Source organism: Suricata suricatta, chromosome 2 (assembly GCF_006229205.1).
Source record: "Suricata suricatta isolate VVHF042 chromosome 2, meerkat_22Aug2017_6uvM2_HiC, whole genome shotgun sequence".
NCBI classification, from domain to species: domain Eukaryota; kingdom Metazoa; phylum Chordata; class Mammalia; order Carnivora; family Herpestidae; genus Suricata; species Suricata suricatta.
In genome coordinates, this window is record NC_043701.1 from 6,469,576 (window position 1) to 6,488,317 (window position 18,742).

The 18,742-nt window shown below is 51.8% G+C and overlaps 2 non-coding genes across 2 annotated transcripts; both read right to left on the reverse strand.

The window, feature by feature from the left end:
* Positions 1-5,313: 5,313 nt before the first annotated feature.
* TRNAC-ACA lies at positions 5,314-5,385 on the reverse strand. Its single transcript has one exon. It is a non-coding gene; the product is annotated as a tRNA-Cys (tRNA).
* Positions 5,386-6,809: 1,424 nt separating this feature from the next.
* TRNAC-GCA lies at positions 6,810-6,881 on the reverse strand. The gene has a single exon. It is a non-coding gene; the product is annotated as a tRNA-Cys (tRNA).
* Positions 6,882-18,742: the final 11,861 nt, after the last annotated feature.

The window sequence follows — 18,742 nt, forward strand, 5'->3', positions numbered from 1 at the left end:
CCCCCCCCCCAAAAAAAAGGTAAATACTGTATGGTATCACTTACGGGTGGAATTTTTTTTTTTAAAGTCAAACTCATAGAAACAAGAGTAGATTGGTGGTTGCCAGGGGCTAAGGGGTAGAGAAAAATGGGGGGATGTTGGTCAAAGGGTAGACACTCTCAGTTATAAGATAAATAAGTTCCAGAGAGTTAATGTACAGCTTGGCAGTTGCGGAGAGTAGATCTTAAGCATTCTCTCTCTCTCTTTCGCTCCCTCTCACATGCACATGCGCGCGCGCACACACACACACAAAGGTGACTATGTGATGTGATGGGGGTGTTAATTACCTTGACTGTGGTAATCCTTTCACAATGTATATGTAAGTCATATCATTACATTGTACACTTTAAATATATTACATATATTACAATTCTATTTGTCAATTGTACTTCAATAAAGCTATGGGGGAAAGAAACTAAACAAAATTTTCAAGTATTCATGATGTTTTTGCTCCTCTTCTGTTAATTAATGAGAAGAGTGTGTAAAAATTTCCACTCTAATTCTAAATTTGTTTATTTCTCTTTGTTATTCTGTCGAGATTTTGCCTTACAAATTTTGAAGCTATATTACCAGAAGCATAAAGATTAGGAATTCTTACATCTTCCTGTTAAATTCAGCCTTTGACTATTAATAATCTTGCTATCTCTAGTAATATTTTATGTCTTTTTCTTTTTGGTGCAAAAAGGTGATTTTATTACAGCACGAGGACAGGACCCGAGGGCAGAAAGACCCACCCTGGGGTTGTGCAGAGTGACTGCTTAGATCCTGTGGAGTTGGGGGACTTAACGACAAGAGAAGGTTTCTTAAAGGGATTTCCATATGCTAAAGACGATTAACAGATTACTGGCCACCAAACTATTGTCAAGCTAAGGTTGTTTTTCCCTCTAGCAAAGCATTATCATTAAGATAGTAGGGAGTTCCTGGAGATTAGGCTATTGATGAGATATGGAAACTATTAGTTTAACCATTTGGTTTTGGTCCTTGGGCAGCCAGGAATGCCTGAGGAATATCATACATTTCCCATGTGGGGATGGGGGGGGGTGCTAGCTTGTGATTGGCCCTCAGCTTCCATTATGGTCCCTCGTTATATTTCCCCTGAACAGTTTTGACCCTTAAATCTTTAAGGTCATTGAAGAGGAAAGATCCCATCTTCTGTAGCTTCTTCCTGCTGAGCAGGGGCATAGACATGTCCCTACATATATGGTCAACACTGTTCAGTCAGGGAGTGTATAGGGGAGTTACAAAGGATGGAGGCAGCTGACTCCAACGTGGACAGTGAGGCGGTATCTCTGCGGGTAAGGGTCATCGGTCACGGAGAAGTCACTGTAGTGATGGAGTCTGGGACACGGGGTGGGGGTGGGGGGGCGGAACCTGAAGTGGGCGATCCAAGTGGGTGTTCTTCACTCCTTGACATCAAGGGAGGGAGCAATATTTTGTGTCTTTTTTTTTTAATAAAAATATAATGCTGGTTTTTTTTAATAGTTTATCGCTAAAATGAGCAAATCAAGAGACTACAGATGCTGGTGAGGATGTGGAGAGACAGGCACCCTCCTACACTGTTGGTGGCAATGTAAACTGGTACAGCTGCTCTGGAAAACAGTGTGGAGGTTCCTCAGAAAACTATCGATAGAACTCCCCTATGACCCAGCAATAGCACTGCTAGGGATTTACCCAGGGGATACAGAAGTGCTGATGCATAGGGGCACATGTACCCCAATGGTCATAGCGGCACTTTCTACAGTAGCCAAATCATGGAAAGAGCCTAAATGTCCATCACCTGATGAGTGGATCAAGAAGATGTGGCATATATATATATATATATATACACAATATTTCATGTCTTAAAATCTACTTTTGTCTGCTTTCTTTTTTAATGTTCTGTAAGTCATATTTTTTCATCCTTTTACTTTTCAATCTTTCTGTATCTCTAGGTTGTTGATGGTTTCTTTTGTAAATAGAATATAGGGGCGCCTGGATGGCTCAGTCAGTTGTGTCCAACTTCAGCTCAGGTCATGATCTCACAGTTTGTGGGTTTGAGCCCCACATCAGGCTCTGTGCTAACAGCTCAGAGTCTGGAGCCTGCTTCTGATTCTGCGTGTCCCTCTCTCTTGCTCCTCCCCTGCACATGATCTGTCTCTCTCTGTCGCTCAAAAATAAATAAATGTTAAAAAAAAATAGAATATAGTTGGTTGGTTGCTCTAACCCCAATATGATCATCTTTGTCTTTTAACCTCGGGCATTTATTAATTTTAATGTAATTGCAGATGTATTTGTATTCAAATCTACCTCCTCATTTTATGCTTTCAATATATAGTGCTTATTTATGTTTTTCACATTCTTCCTTTTTTTGTTTGTTCAATTGAGATTTTTTATAATCCTATTATTTCCCCCATTCTAGTTTGAAAACTATAAATCATGTTTTCTCTCCATATGCATAGCTATTTCTCAAAGTCTGTGGCTTTACATTTCATTTGTATGAAATTACACAGTTACAGTGTATCAGTACATGCAATTCCACTGCTTTCTGGTTTTCATTGTTGTTCTTTTGTTGTTGTTGTTATGTTTTTTATTTATTTTTGAGAGATAGCTCGAGCAGGGTAGGGTCAGAGAGAGAGGGAGACACAAAATCTGAAGCAGGCTCCAGGCCCTGAACTAGCTGTCAGCACAGAGCCTGACACAGGGCTCGAACCCACAAACTGTGGGATCATGACCTGAGCCAAAGTTGGACACTTAACCAACTGAGCCATCCAGGCGCCCCATCCTTGTTGCACTTGAAAACTCATTGTTGTCCATCTCATTGGAACCACTGAAAGTGATGTGTATTCATTTCATGATGTTTTTGAGTTTCTGGCCTCTGATTTTCTGCAATTTTACTACAATAACTAAGTCGCAAAATTGTCTTAGCCTCTGTTTTCTCAAATATTCCATCTACTTCATTCTCTCCTTTTCTCCTCCAGGAGTCCATTTCAATGTACATGAGAACTCCCTGTATCCTCTAAATTTGTTCCTCTCTAGTCTGTGTTTGCCATACTTTTCTCTCTGCATGCTTTATAATGGACAGTTTTTCATTCCAATGTTCTAATTCACGATTTTCTCTTTGGCTGAAACTATTCACTGACAGTAACATGGACGTACTCATTGAGTTTTTAATTTTTGTAAGTTTATTTATTTTGAGAGACAGAGAGACCCAGTGGAGGAGGGGTGGGGGGGCGTAAAGGATCCACAGTTGGCTCTGTGTTGACAGCAAAGAGCCAGATGAAGGGCTCAAACTCATGAACCATGAGATCATGACCTGAGCCGAAGTCTAACACTTAAGCAACTGAGCCACCTAAGCACCCCCACTGAGATTTGAATTTCAGTTATTGATTTTTAGATACAAAATTTCTTTGTTCTCTTTTCACATCTTCTTAGCTCCTTCTTATGCTTTCCTGCTTCCTACTGACATTTTCAAGCGTGTCTCTGATCTTCTTGAAAACAGTAAGCATCATCTTTTTATAGTGTGTTTCTGGCAGCTCTAATAAGAAAATCCCTGTGTTTAGTTCTGTGGTCTGTTCTTTCTATTGATTTTCATTGGTGGTTTTTGCCTCCTTGGGTACATAGTTATTCTTGACTGCATACTGAGCACTGCATTCAAAAATGTATTTTTGGGGGCGCCTGGGTGGCTCAGTCGGTTGAGCGTCCAGCTTCTGGCTTTGGCTCAGGTCATGATCTCACGGTTCGTGGGTTCAAGCCCCGCATCAGACTCTGTGCTGACAGCTAGCTCAGAGCCTGGAGCCTGCTTCGGATTCTGTATCTCCCTCTCTCTCTGCCCCTCCCCTGCTCGCGCTGTCTCTCTGTCTCTCAAAAATAAATAAAAAACATTAAAAAATGTATTTGTAGAACTAATGTGAAGCCCGGTGGAAGAGATCATTTCCTTCCTATGCTTTTGCATGTATTTGAGGGGCTCTAGCAGTCAGGATACCTTTATATAATTTCAAGACTTGAGTTTTCTGAGCCATTCAAATTTTACAAAGACCAGCTACAAATTCTTGCAGGAGCTATTTTTGTTCAGTCTACCCTTACTCCTCTGGGTCCTAGCCCAAAGCAAGAGATGATTCTACCAGTGTTCCTACTCTAGGAGGGCCCGGAATTCTGACTTCTAGCCCGCTGGTCCTGAGAGCCCTCCAGAAGTTCACTCAGGCTCTCTGCTGCCTCTTCTGCACTGAAGGCCAAAGCAGGTTCTCACGTAGAGCCTTCTCTTTCTGTTTCCCATTTGTTCTGAATCTCCACCTTGTATTTCCTATCTAACTAGTTAACTCTTTGAGGCCTTTTAAGGTTTTTAATTTATTTTGACACAGAGGGAGAGAGCATGTATGCATGTGCAGGAGAGGGGAAGAGAGAGGGAGAGAGAATCTCAAGCAGGCTCCACACCATCAGCACAGAGCCTGACGTGGGGCTCAAACTCACAAACTACAAGATCACGACCTGAGCCAAAACCAAGAGTGGGACACTTAACCAACTGAGCCACCCAGGCGTCCCCAAGCTCGTTGAGGCTTTTAATGAAATGTTTGCTGTATTTTTTCAGCTTTTTTATTTGTCTTCCGAGGAAAGATCAAAGTTCCTTCTTCCTTAAGGAACATGGAGACCGTTCTGGAGGATTCTTCATACCCATCATGTGTTTTAACTATTTGGACTCCATTTTCAAAAATCATTATACAAACTAGGGTCTACCTCTAGGCATTCTCACCAAGGATATACTGATGAGATTAAAAAAAGAAAGACTGGTAGGAGTGAAAGGGAGAAGAGAGAATCCAGTGGGTCTAAGTCTGCGGTGGAGACAGCACCTCTGAGAAACTCCCAGGGAGAGAACACAGGCTCTGCCTTTGCCATGTTCTCTAACCGGCGCCGTCACCCCTGGGGAGCAGGAAGATGTACCTCCGCACTGCACAAGCGGAGGCGGAAGAACAAAGAGACCGCCTTCTCTCTGGAGACCATAACAAGGTTGGAGAAAATGAGAACATTAAGAGAAAGAAAGTGATGTTCCCCCCACAGGCCCTGAAGGGCAAGAGTCCCCAGGCAGGTGGGAGTGGACTGGGCCAACTTCGTCAGCCTCTTCAGTGAAATGTGATCCCAGTAGATATTGTCTGGGCAATGCTTAGGGAAGGATTCCGGAGCTGGTCCTGGTGCAAATCATAACTTTTTATCCCAAGACAAAGAGCAGTAATTTAATGGGTATATGTGTGGGGAAAGAGGCAGAAATTCCAATACCTGTTTCAGTAATTTAAAAGCTAAGAGAGGAGGCACCCGGATTTGAACCGGGGACCTCTTGATCTGTAGTCAAATGCTCTACCCCTGAGCTATACCCACAGCTGTCTGTGCCTCCCCATCCTCACCTTTTCACCCATGCACTGCACTTAGGGTCTCTGCGGGTCTGTACTTCGCTCTCATCAGGACAAGAGGGGTTGTTTCTGGGAACCTCACACTCTCCCAGGGAGAGCCTCCTCCCTGCTCCAAACCTTAGGGACGGTGCTCATCGTTTCACTCATTCATTCATTTATGCAACACTCTTGGCGTATGTGAGGTGCCAGGCTCTGTCATCCATGTCGAAGGCGCGGACGAATAAAACACTATCGCTGCTCCTCAGAGAGCCTTAGTCCGAGTGGGGGACAAAGTCATGAACTGAAGGATTTCCACGGAGTGGCAGAAGTCTAAGTGGAGAGCCGTGGGCACAGGGAGCAAGGAGCTGTGCTGCTGGGCAGTCAGGGGGTGCTTCCTGGGGGACAGGGAGGGAGAGGAGCCGGCGGAATGAAGACGTGGGGGAGGCCAAGGAGGAGGAAGGCAGAGGGAGGAAGAAGGACAAAGATTTTTTTTATGTTTATTTTTTGAGAGAGAGACAGAGCTGAATGGGGGAGGGGCAGAGACAAGGAGAAGGAATCTGAAGCACGCTCCAAGCTCTGAGCTGTAGGTATAAAGCCCGATGTGGGACTCGAACTCATGAACTGTGAGATCATGACATGAGTCAAAGTTGGACACTTAACCGACTGAGCTACCCAGGTGCCCCAAGAACAAAGATGTTTTTTGAGAGAGAGAGTGGGGGAGGGGCAGAGAGAGACCATCTTAAGCAGGTTCATGCTCAGTGCAGAGCCCCATGCAGGGGTCCATCCCACAACCGTGGGATCATGACCTGAGCTGAAATCAAGAGTCGGACACTTAGGGTGCCTGGGTGGGTCAGTCAGTTAAGTATCAGACTCCTGATATTACTTCAGGTCATGATCTCATAGTTCGTGGGTTCAAGCCCCTCATCAGGCTCTGGGCTGATAGCATGGAGCCTGCTTGGGATTCTCTCCTTCTCTCTCTGACCTTCCCCCACTTGCTGTCTGTCCTTCTGTCTGTCTGTCTCCCTCTCTCTCAAAATAAACATTAGAAAAAAAGAGTGGGACACTCAACCAACTGAGCCACCAGGCAGCCCCAAAGGTGCCTGCGTCAGGAGTGTCTGAACATCAGTGAGGCTTGAGAATGAGGTCACCAGGAAGGTGCGCCAGGACACGTTTTGAAGTCTAGCTTCCTGCTAACACAACCAGGGCACTCCCAGGCACTGTCACCCAGGGAAGCCTGTGGCACCGCATGACCAGCTGTGACCTCAAGGAACCCTCACAACCACCCTCTCTGCTGTCCGATCCTAGAGATGGGGATCCTAGAGATGGGGACAGAACAGGACTCAGACATCAGGCAGCATCAGAATTATTTGCCTCCTTCTTATTTACCACTTACAGCCAAAAGTGACCTCACCAAGGGGGCACCCGGATTTGAACCGGGGACCTCTTGATCTGCAGTCAAATGCTCTGCCCCTGAGCTATGCCCCCAAGCCTGCCCCTGAGCCTTAATTGCACCCCTTGAACTGTGCAGCTGACTTGGCCCTGGACTGTGGCTGCCGAGTTCCGGGAAGCAGGCAGCCTGCCCGCTGACAGCCCACCCCTCCCCACCCTCACTCCCCCGTTCACCCTCATCCACACACCGACTCACCAGCTCCTACGTGCCAGGCACGTCCTTCCTTCTCCCTCCATGGCTCTTCCTCCCTCTCTGGCTCCCTCAGCTCTCCTACCCCTGTGATGGGCAGTCACTGGCTTTCCCATCCTAGACCCTTGGTCCCCTCCGCCCTCCCTGCACTGGGGCTCTGCACGGGTAGAGTAGGTCTGGGACAAGAACCTGGTCCTGACACCACACCCTGAGACACAGAGTGTAAGGATGCAGGTCTGAACCAAACTGACTCCATGACAGGCTTCAAGTTTCCCTCTGACCTTGGAGGCCTAGGTGTCGGTTTCTCAGAATCATTAGACAATAGAAGGGCACACATTGCCCAAGGCAGGAGGGACCACCCTTGTAACACCCAGTCAGGAAAGGCCAGCTAACACCCTTAACACTCCTAAGGGCAGGCCTAGAGATAGAAGCTATAGATAATCACTTATTGCTTAAGGCTAGTTACACCCTATGTGAGGGTCCTGGGTCCTGGGTCCTGGGTCCACTCTGTAATTGGTTAATACTCGAATGTTGTGATTGGGTCCCGCCAAAAGTAACGAACACTCTGGACAATGTGTATGGTTAAAGTTACTGCCAATGACGTTATGCTATAATGATTGGACCCCTGTACCTGTGTCACAATTTCCTGTAACTCCCCCTTCCCAAACCCCATAAAAGGCCCTGCCCCGCCTTTGTCCGGGGCTCTCAGCACGGATCCACTGCCCTGGTGAGGTCTGGGAGCCCGAGCTTAGGCCCTGGCCAGCCTCAGCCCGTAATAAAGCCCTTTGCTTTTGCATGTGTGACTCGGTCTCCCTGGCGGTCTCTGGTTTTGGGGGACGATATTGAAATCTTGGGCATAACAGGAGGACCCCTTTCTCCCCTCCCACCATGCGCTCATCCACTCAACCTGCGAAACACTGCGGGGGAATGAGGTGAGCCAGCTCCAGATTCCCGCTCGAGGAGAAAATGAACGTGAGGAGGGTCGTTCCACTGTGATCCCGCACGTGCGAGCCCCCAGGGCGTGGAAAGCGATGGGTTCCAAGACCGCAGCAGCTGCAGGCAGCTCTGGGTGGGCATCGAGGATGAAGAGGCGGCCAGGGGAGGGGAGGGGGCATCCTCTGAACTGAAGGGCTGGGCACTGGGGGCTGGGGGGTCTCAGCCAAAGAAAGTTCTTCCCACCCCACCCCCACCCACCTGAGTCCCTATCAACCCTTCCCAGTGCCTTTCTCCCCCAGAAGCAGCCGGCCGCGGTCTGTGCTGCTCACAGGGTTTTCGGGAAGGAGCTCTTCAGTGCAGGAATGCTGGGGTGGGCCCTAGAGCCGCTGGGCTGGCGTGGCAAGCGACCTGGCGCCGGGAGTGACTCCACCTTCTGTGCTCTCCTGAGGCTGCTGGGACACGCCAAAATCGACCACAGGCTCCTTCCATTGGGTCCATTGACCCAAGGGGGTGATCATTTTGGTTCCAGCTGACTGTAGGGGAAAGGAGGTGGCAGCCCGAAGTGGACAGAGCAGGAACAGGTCCCTGGCTAGGTGTCCTGGGGCTTGCCCCCTGCCTCTCTGGAACTTCTGTGAACCTAGGGGAGCCCAGGCTCAGGAGCACCGTCCCCGGACAGAAGGCCGTCAGTGAGGCTGCTGGATGGCTCCTGCTCCCCGTCGGACTCCCACCCCCGTGACGTTGGTGCCACCCCAGTCCCCTCTGGGAAAGCTTGCTCGGGGCAGCTTCGCTTGGAAATGGGCCCAAGGGGCTGAAATAGCCAAGACTGTGTGCCCTGGGGTTGGCAGGATGGGAGGTGGAAGGAGCTGGTGTCAGTGCAGGGAGAGAAGCCTCTTGCCTGGGGGGCGGGGGCAGAAATAAAGACAGGATGAGGACAGTCTGCGGCAGGGGCACTGGGGGGGGGGCGGTTCTCTGACACTGTTCGCGTTAACTGCTTACTAAGAAAGAAACCATAAGCAAAAAGAGCTGAAATGTTAAATTCCTCAGGAAAGCAGGAAATGTAGGTTCTAAGCAGTGCAGGGCTGTGCAGTTTTCAACCTGATGATGCGCCTTGTCACAGAACGGGGTCACGGCAGCAGCTGGGGCGACAGCTTGGGACGCTCCCCAACCGGTTTTTACACCGAATGTTCAGAGGGTGGTGCTCCTACTGCGTCGTGTGGAGGAAAAACTGGCAGTTTTTACACTGTTTACACTGTCACGCCATAAAACAGGAATATCCGGGTTCTTACATGGAAAATTTCATGAAGTTCTTACTGACGTCATATTTCCAACCATTAAAGAACACTGGTTTCTCTCTGGGGTTGAGAGCCGGTGGCGTGGCTTTGATTTTATTTCAAAGGCCTCTCTCCACCCAACGTGGGGCTCGAACTCACAACCCCAAGATCAAGAGTTGCACGCTCCACCAACTGAGCCGGCCGGGTGCCCTAACTTGCCCCAAGTTAGGCAAAAATTTCTTTTTTTTTTTTTTAACATTTATTTATTTTTGAGACAGAGAGAGACACCGTGAGCAGGGAAGGGGCAGAGAGAGGGAGACACAGAATCTGAAGCAGGCTCCAGGCTCAGAGCTGTCAGCACAGAACCCGACGTGGGGCTCAAACCCACAAACTGCGAGATCATGACCTGAAGTCGGACGCTCAACCGACTGAGCCACCCAGGTGCCCCGCAAAACTTTCTTAAACAGGACACCAAAATCTCACTTGATAAACTGGAATTCATCAAAATTAAGCACTTTTGCTCTTTGAAAGACACTGGAATAAAAAGACAAGTCACGGACCGGGAGCAAGTATTTGCGAGCCGCGTCTGACACAGGCCTTGTGCCATAATGTATAGAGAACTTTCCAAACTCAATCATAAGAAAACAAACAACCCCAGTGAAAAAACGGACAAAAGATCTGAACAGGTACTTCACCAAAGAACATAGAGGGTGGCAATAAGCGCATAAAAACATCCTCCACATCATTAGCAATGAGGGAAATAAAAATTAAAACCACAATGAGATCCGGACGCCTGGGTGGCTCAGTCGGTTAAGCATCCGCCTCTTGATTTCAGCTCAGGTCATGATCTCATGGTTGTTGCGCTGGGCATGGGACTCTCTCCCCCTCCCTTTTGCCCTCCCCCTCCCCCCACGCCAGCTTGTGCAAAGGAAAACAACAACAAAACAAACCCCGATGAGATAGGACTACCTTACATTAGAATGCACATCAGAAAGACTGAAGTCTGACCATAACAAGTGTGGGCGAGGGGCGTCTGGGTGGCTCCGTTGGTTGACTATTGATTTGGGCTTGGGTCATGATCCCAGAGTCGTGGGATCAAGCCCCACCTCAGGCTCTGCAGAGAGTGTGGTGCCTGTGTGGGATTTTCTCTCTCTCTCTCTCCCCTGCTTACCCCTCTCCCCTGCTTGCACTCTCTCTAAAATTAAAAAACAAACAAACAGAAAAACAAGCGTGGGCGAGGATGTGGAACGGCTGGGAGCCCTCACACGCCGCGGTGCGAATGGGAAATGGCGAGCCACTTTGGAAAGCAGTTTGGCGGTTCCTTCAAAGGGCATGCCTACACCCAGCACAGGACCCCCATCCTGCACGCCCTATGTCCGGAAGCCTGTGTCCATGCACTTGTGCACAAGGGATCACGACAACTTTATTTTTAAAGCCCCAAACAGAAAACAATGCAAACGATTTGTCAACAGGTAAGACGATAAATAGTGGCAGAGGCACAGGGTGGAGGACTGGGGGCTGGCAGGTGCCCTGGGAGGCTGGCCCAGTACCCAAGGCCAACCGGGAAGTCACAAAGGACTCGGGACGTGCCATCAGCCTGGTTGATGAGGTGGCGGCAGGTGTGAGGGACAGACCCAGTTCTGGAAGAAGTGCTCCTCGGGGTAAAATGCTCTCACACAGCCCCGCCCGCACAGAGAAATCGCCCGTGACCGTCACGGAAGGAGCTGAGCTGATCCATGTGGCCAACGTCCCCGCTGTCATCTTTCAAGCCGCCAGGCAGCCACCGGGCCGTCAGCGCCCCCACCCCGCCCCGTCGGGCAAGACCCCACCAGCAGGAGGATCCGGACTCGCCGAGAGCGAGAGCGAGGCTGGCGGTTCACGGGTTCTCTTTTCCCAACGGCGCGTCCGCTGTGGTCTCAGACCCGGCGCGGGGCGCACCCCACCCCCCGCCGCGGTGCAGACGTGCCTCCCACGGCCTGGGACACAGGCAGGGCCCTCCTGCTCGCTTCCCCGCCCCCCTCCCGCAGTCACTGTACCGCAGGGGCCCGGACCCTGACCCGTGGGATCCCCGAGGTGCGCCTAGGCCAGGGATTCCTGAGGACAGAGACTGGTGCTGTGGCAGAGAGAGCCGGGAACGGGTGCCGGGCCTTGAGCTATGACAGAGGCTGTAGGTAGTCCCCCAGCACCACTGCTCGCCTTCAAGTCAGAGAACATTTTGTGTATTCTCCCCTGGGCACGTGGCCACGTGAATCCCACGTTTCCAGCGTCCCCTGCAGGGAGATGAGGCGGGGCTGGATCTTGTGAGTGGGGTAGGGGACGCTCTGCCTCTACAGCTGCATGAAAGGGGACAACGCAGTGCCCTCCGTCTTGGCCTCTTTCTCTATAATCGAAGTAAATGGAAGGTTGTAATGGGGCTTCTCTGGGTCGGTGCCGATAACATACATATTGTAAGGACTGAGTATGTGTTCGTTAACTAAAAAGTAAATCGGGCGCCTGGGTGGCTCAGGCGGTTAAGCCTCGACTTCGGCTCAGCTCTCGATCTCTCGGCTCATGAGCTGAAGCCCCACGTCCGGCTCTGTGCTGACCACTCAGAGCTTGAAACCTGCTTCGGATTCTGTGTCTCCCTCTCTCTGCCTCTCCTGTTTGTCCCTCTGTCTTTCTTTCTCTCAAAAATAAATAAACATTAAAAAAAAATTTTTTTAAGTAAATGTGTTGATGAAGTTGAATGTTAAATAAATTGTATATTCACTTTAAAAAAATTAAAAAATAAAATAAAAAATAAATGTGTTGACCTTAAAGGGAAAGAGCACCGCCCCCTTCTTGCTTCCTCCTTACTGGCTGCGGACAGGGTAGTGAGCCATCTTGAATGACGGCAACAAGCCACATCTGAGCAAGGACCGAGCAACAAGCTGGAAGGAGCCTGGGTCTGTGACACCGAGAGCCTGTCAGGGGCCAGCACCCAGTCACCGCTATCTCACGTTACTGTTTCGTTACTTTGTGTTGTTTTTGTTTATTCAGCCAGTCACACAGCCTGCATACCACGGTGATGGTGAGCGAGCGTCCCTGGCCGGCCAAGTGCCCTCACCAGACACCCGGATCGCTAAGATCTCTAAGACCCGTAGTCAGGACAGGGAGCAATTCCTACTGCTCCTTCCTACCTCAGGCACCCTTGCTGAATAAATGAGTGAATGGAGAACATTCCGGGCCACCAGTATCTAATGGCTATCCATCCACACCATGCAAGGCTGAGCCAGATTCTGTCCCCAGGACTACAGGGCTCAGTGTGTCCTCTCCCACAGTTCCTGGAGACATGTCTAACACAGTCATGCTGAGGAGATGGCCGGCCAGGCCACCAGGATGGACAGGGCCCTGGACACCAAGTGCCCATCACGCAGCCAGCCCAGGCTCCCAGAGAACAAAGTGGATCAACATGAGCCCCACCTGTTTCAAAGGGTCTTAGGACATTTTGTTGAGTGAAAACGAGCCACAGGTTGGTATACACAGCACGGCTTTGTGTCCTTTCAACCCCGCGTCTCTCCCCGGTTCTCACATGTATGAACATGCATGAGAGGGAGGGGCCTGAAATGCCACACACCCAAGTGACAGTGTGGGGCCCTCGGGAGGGGCTAGGGTCGGGAGGGTGGCCAACCCAGAGGCCCGTCCGATTCGTCGGCACCCTTTGCATTTCTCGGTGAGAATCTTCTCTTGTAAGAAAACAGTTGCCAAGTCAAAATGCAAATGCTTGCAAAGGGTAGAGGCTGGTTAGTCTCTGTTCAGAGATGGCGGACCCCGGTTCTCAAAAGTGGAGGTGCCCAGGGTTCCCTGAGGAACTTGTTGGAACCCAGACTCCGCCCAGGCGTCCTGAACGAGAACCCACCCCTGCACTCTTCCCAGGACTCCAGAGGAGGAGCCTGTGGAAGCGTCCAGCAAACCAAGCGGTCCCTGGAGCCCCCATGTTGGCAGCAGAGGGTGCAAACACAGCTTGTGAAGGCAAAGCCTGTCCTGGGGGCGAGGGAGGAAACAGAGCTCACTCCTGCGGAGTCTGGAAAAGCTTACAGAGAGGGTGGAATGCAAGGAAGTAACTGTTAACAAAGCAGGGATTGCTCAGGCCACAGGGCAGGCCTTGAGCCCCCCGCAGCCCCCCAGACCTCATATCCCCACCTCCCAGTGCTCACGTGGGCCCAACTCCGGAGCAGACCCCAGCGCCACGGCAGCGCTGAGCTGGGGCCGGGGCCTCTGGCGCAGGGGCACCTCCCTGGGAGCTGCCGCCGCCTCGAACCGTGGCTGCCGCGGCCTAGGAACAGCCGGGTCCAGCGCAGTGGCACAGTGCCCCGGCCGGGGGTCCCAGGAGCCCCACACCACCTCCCCAGGCTCCTGCAGTCAGAGCGCTCACAGAAGCCGATGGAAAGCGCGGGAGCCACGCTGCCCACCCGCTCTCGCACTCGCTGCCTCGTCCTGCCGCGCAGGGGCCCGCGTCCCGGGCTCCGGCCTTCCTTGTCTTCCGCGCCGGCCCCGCGGCGTCCTGCTCAATCCCCACCTTCTTCAGCCCTGAGGTCAGTGTGACTTCATTCACCGCCTCCAAGAACCTGCTTCAAAAGTCAGCCTTCCTCCCCAAATGAAATGCCTGAGTCGAGAAAGCAGGGAACCGGTGTCTTGGCCTGACCCTTGGGTTCTGAGAGAAGAGCTGTCCCCTGCTTTGACCGGAGTGTCCCGCTCTGCCCCGTGTTAGATGCTCCCAGCTGTGATTCAGATAAAGCGTTCCTCACCCCCCACCCCCACCAAAGGCTTTGAAAACCGTGTATTGAATACACTGCGATCATCTGAGAGAGAAAACCGAGCTCCTATGGCGCATCGTCCATTTAATTGTCCAAAGGGCCGTGCTGGGGGGGGCGGCGAGGACACCGGGGTCCGGCCCTGCCAGTCAGGCAGCCCACTGCACCCTCCTCTGTCTCGGTTTCTCCACAAGGGGGTGGGGGCTGGGCCTGCACTCGTCCGCAGGGGACAGACTGTTCCCCCTCCCCTGGGGTCCAGAGCGCAGTCTACGAGGGAGGAAAGCGGGCCTTGTCTGCCATAAAGGCGGCGTTGAATCTCGCCTCTGCAGGCCCTGAAGGGAAAGGGTTCGGAGTAGGGTCCACTCCCCCGCCCCCCATCCCCCACCAAGATGTGTGGGGGACAGCACTGAGCTTGGGGTGCAGCAGAGCGCCCGTGCTCCCCAGGCAGGCAGGGCACGTGGCCAGGCTAGGAAGAAGGCTCTAGTCCTGCTGCCCCACAGGGGACAAAGGAGAATCCGAGAAAGGCAGGAAGAACCCAGAGTCACTTGTCCAGCCACCCGATTTGCCAGATGGGGAAACGGAGGCCCGGGACGGGGAGTCAGTCACACGGGGAGGTCAGCTGTCGGTCCGTGCCCTCTGTGGCACGGGCCCGCTGAGGCCTCCCCGCCCCGTGCCCGCCTCGGCCCTTGGCCCCACAGTGCACTGGGACCACCTTCCAGAAGAGGGAAGTCTGTGGCCAGGCAAAGGGAAGGAACGTGCTGGGCCTCAGCCTCCCGGGGAGGAGAGTGGCCGGGAAGCTGAGTGCTGAGCCGCCAGAGGCAGCGGGAGGTGCGGGTGTGCCAGCTGACACGGAGAAGGGGTGTGGAAGCGACAGAGTCCGTCTAACCACGTCTTACACAAACATGCACATGCTCACACCTGGCTCTTCGCCCACAGCCTGAAGAACTTCACGTTCCAGGACTGAAGCTGTTTTCTGGGCCCGGGCGCCCCTGGAGAGGACACGCACAGCAAACCCTCTGTCCGCCCTCGGGGTGCAAACACAAACTAGGGGCGGGCTCTGCAAGGGAGATGTGGGGGTGAGAGCTGCCCCTGGGGCCATGGGAAGGGCGGTGCAGCCAAGAGCAGATGCCAACTCACACTGAGTCTCCACAAGACCCTGGGCAAATCATTTACCCTCCTGAATTCAGTTCATCCCTAAAACATGGGAATGAAGAACACCTTCTCCCTGCGTGAAGACAGCTGACCAACTGACCTCCAAGTGCTTTGTGTTCTCAAATCCAAGGGGCCCAGTTGATTCAATAAAGGCACAGAGCCAAGGACCTTGGGCTTGGAAGCCCCCACGCGCCAGCCTCGTACCCACGGAGACCACAGTCTCCTGGGTCCTTTTCATGTGCTTGCAGGGTGCCTTCTGCTGGTCTTCAGGCTGCCCCACTCCTGCCGTGAGAGACACATGGCCACGTCTTCAGCAGTGAGGGACCCCTGGAAGTACAGGTCGCCCACGCCAGCATGAGTGACTTGCCATTTTAGAGAATGGTTAAAACCAGCTCCAGGGTCCTCTCCCTACCCCTAAGCCAGAGAGCGTCACTGGCCACACCACTGGGCAAACACCGTCTCATCTCTGTCACATCTGCTTCAGATAAGAGCAGGGACCCGTGGGTAAAAGGATTTGGGACCTGGGCTCCTGGGTGTTCGTCCCCTCTCCTAGGGTGACACATATCTTCTGTGATTTTCCTACCCGAGCCAGCCCTCACCCTCAGAGGTCATTCTGGAGCAGCAAGCACAACCATACCCCTCCCAACAAACCCCACGCCATCTGCCACAGCAGACATCTCTGCAGTGTCACACTTCTCTTCTGAGGGTTTTCAAGCCCTTTCAAGTCAACTGGTACTGACATTAAGAACCAAGAGGTCAAGCACTGGCAGACATGGGTTCCCTCCACTATAAGACTGAGGGCCCTGTTGAAGGAAAGCAAGCCCTCTCCAAGTTCCTGTACCAGGGGGTGCTCCCCCTTGCTGCTCGGCGGCAGCTGCAGGATCTCAGCAGGTTCTCCATGTTCTCCAGGCGCCTCTGCAGCAGCCCGTACTCCTGCAGCAGGGTCCCCAGCACGGCCCACTTGCCCTCCAGCTGGTTCCCGAACTCCACGGCCGCCTTCTCGCAGTTGGCCAGCTTCTTCTCAGCTGCCTCTGTCTGCCTCTCCAAGCTTTGAAGTTGGCACATGTGGGACTCCATCATCTCCACAATCGGAACTGCAGTCAAGATGGCCAGAAGGGGGACCTCTGCAGACTGGATCTGGGCCTCTCATTGGAGGCCAGTCCCCATATGCCAGTCCTGCAACTAGACACAAGGAGGTGAGTTAGCCACAAGAGAGGTACCAGAGCATTCCCAGCCACAGGAATGCCAGGGTACTTTGGAATGGGGGAAACTTGTTCTGAGTGCCAGAAGACGTCACTGGTCAGACCCCCAAATAGACCTGCACTGGCTGACTTTCAGAGACAGCAGACACTGGACACCATAGAGGCCCCATGGGAAGAATCTTGAACCAAGACCCAGGAGCAATGGAAAATGAAATAACAAAGCATTACCATCATAAATGGACAGACTGTAATGGATTCGAATCACAGACCTACCACATAATAGTGATATTAGCTTAGCCACTTACTTAACCAAACCTTTTTTTCTTCATCTGGGAACACAACCCAGCAGAAGCCAGGAAGTAAGTGAGAAATCCAGGTCCAGAAAACTCCCCAGGGGACCAATGGACACTCAGAATGCTATTTCAGTCATGGAGTGTTCTAGAGCAAACCCACGCCCATTACTCAGGACTCAGAGGTAAGACTCTGTTGTTCTGGCGTTGGTATCTCCTTCCCCCCTGACATTCCCTGGCATGTGACCTACTGACCTGGAAGATTAGGCCCCTGTGACCTAGGTGCCTTGTTGACCAGCCCCGGAGTGCCCTCCACACTAGGAGGCCAGGACCTCGCTGCCAGGAAATGGAGCTAGAGAAAGGAGAAAGCCAGCACTTAAGAGTAGTTAGGAAAAGGACATATTTCAAAAAATGTCCTGTGTGGGCATGGAATATTTATCATATATTACTAGAAGTAATAAAATAAGAAATCCAGGAATGGCTCGGTAGAGACAGCCAAGGTATAATAGAAACATTCTTGGGGCACCTGGGCGGCTCAGTCGGGTAAGCATCCAACTTTGGCTCAGGTTATGATCTCATGGTTTGTGGGTTCGAGCCCCATTACCCAGCACTGTGCTAACAGCTAAGAGCCTGAACTGCTTCGCATTCTGTGTCTACCTCTCTCTCTCTGCCCCTCCCCGACTCATATGGTCTCTCTCTCTCTCTCAAAAATAAATATTTAAAAACTAAAAAAAAAAAAAAAAGAAACATTCTTGAAAATGGAACTCTACAAACTTGACTCAGTACCTCTCCTGCCATTTGAATCCTGCAAGTTTTGGGATACTTGTGGGGATGAAGTGCACTAGAGATGTGGAAAATCACTCAGCCTGCATTACTCGCCTCAGCGCATGTTCTAGCACTGCAGCAGACCTAAAGGCTGTGGGCCAGCAGTCAGTACGCTTTAGGAATCCAAGACTGATTAGCCCAATTTTGTGCGACTGACACTCCCCCACCACCTCCTCCAAAAAGCACTTAGCAAAATGTCCAACGCACACTAGATACTGGTTAGCAGACATGAGTACTTCCTTCTCTCACAGCCTAATTGCTCCGTCTCGGAGTCTGGCCTCTGATCAGTACAAGGTATAGCCTGGAGGAGGAGGGTCTGGCCTTCTCAGATTAAGGATGAACACTTTATATTCCTGTAATGCCCTGTCACAAATGTGACATCCAGGAATGTATCTAAAACCATTTCCAAGCTATTTCTACCAGGGGATGACGCCTCTACTGTCAGAGACATAGAAAAATCTCATCTTGATAGTTCTTGTCACACAGGCCAGGGACAGACTAAGTCAAATCCGAGCTGAAATACACAACAAAAATTCCTCTATAACGCAGACCCCCTCCCGCAGCAGTAGGAAGGACTTCTTGAAGTACTTCAGGAAACAGGGAGGAGGCACTCAAATGCACCCTCATTGAAGTCAGAGCTCAGGCCTAGAGTTTTATAGGATCCTTCAAGTCAGGTGCAAGACTGTGCCACAGGAGAAAGGCGAGGGTCTAGACTGGCGTGAAAATAACCTCCTAAGACAAAAGCAACTGGTCTCAGCATGGAAAAGGGGGTGACAATGAGGTGATGGTCTCCCTAACGTGTCAGTGTTGGAGACAGGGTGGACGGGCTAAAGGACACGTCCAAAAAGGAAAGCCCTGGAGGGTGTCTCCAGTGAGGGCGTTCACGGTCCATGCGCCCAACACCCTGATCCACACAGCTGGGTCCACCAAACGTCAGGGCTGGCGGGAACCTCGGAAGTCTTGTGCCTACGTCCATAGACTAGTAAAGTGGAGCCAAGAAAGGAGAGGGTACTTTATCCTCGACCTCAAACAGCTCCCCTTGGCTGCTGCGGCGTGAAGCGTCCGGGTCATCATCCTCCCCAATTCTAGGAAATCATCCAAGAAGGCCGCCCTTGCCAGTCCCTTTGCCCGAAGCGCGCGGAGACTTGGCGGCCCAGCCAGGTGGCGGCGGCAACGTCGCGGCGGCCCCGGCAGGCGGCGCCTCTTGCCCCGTGCGGGACCCGCCTCGCAGCCCGGAGCCCGCTCTTCATTGGCCGGCC